The sequence below is a fragment of the Pygoscelis adeliae genome, unplaced genomic scaffold (assembly GCF_000699105.1).
Source record: "Pygoscelis adeliae isolate BGI_AS28 unplaced genomic scaffold, ASM69910v1 Scaffold142, whole genome shotgun sequence".
Lineage (NCBI taxonomy): Eukaryota > Metazoa > Chordata > Aves > Sphenisciformes > Spheniscidae > Pygoscelis > Pygoscelis adeliae.
Window position 1 is genome coordinate 1,388,593 of NW_008824247.1, and position 446 is coordinate 1,389,038.

At 37.0% G+C, this 446-nt stretch overlaps 1 protein-coding gene across 1 annotated transcript in view; it reads right to left on the bottom strand.

The window, feature by feature from the left end:
• Nucleotides 1-446, bottom strand: part of ATM (ATM serine/threonine kinase) — an 85,796-nt gene that overhangs the window by 6,008 nt on the left and 79,342 nt on the right.

Genomic DNA, 446 nt, shown 5'->3' on the forward strand with positions numbered 1-446 from the left:
TGATGTACATGGGTAGCAGTAGTATTTCCTACAAAAATCTTTCATCTGAATTCTGCTAAACTGTAGATTTACTTCTTTTTTTTTTCAGCGAAAAAGGGGGTGAATAAGCAACATGCTAACATCTAAAATAGGATCTACTGCAATGTACACAATCTACTATCAAATGTCTTCCAGAGACTCAATACAGAACTGAGTCATCCAATGGAAATCCATAATCCAAGTACATATATTTCCTTATTAAGACAGAAAAATCAAAGGAAAAATGCCAAAGCTTAAAAAAAAATTTCAGCCATGGCTAATGATGCCAGTACAAATATAGTAAAAGATTAAGCTTTTCAAGTCAGTTAAAACATTTGAGGCTACAGATGTAGCCTCTACTCGGCCCTGGTGAGGCCGCACCTCGAATACTGTGTTCAGTTTTGGGCCCCTCACTACACGAAGGACGT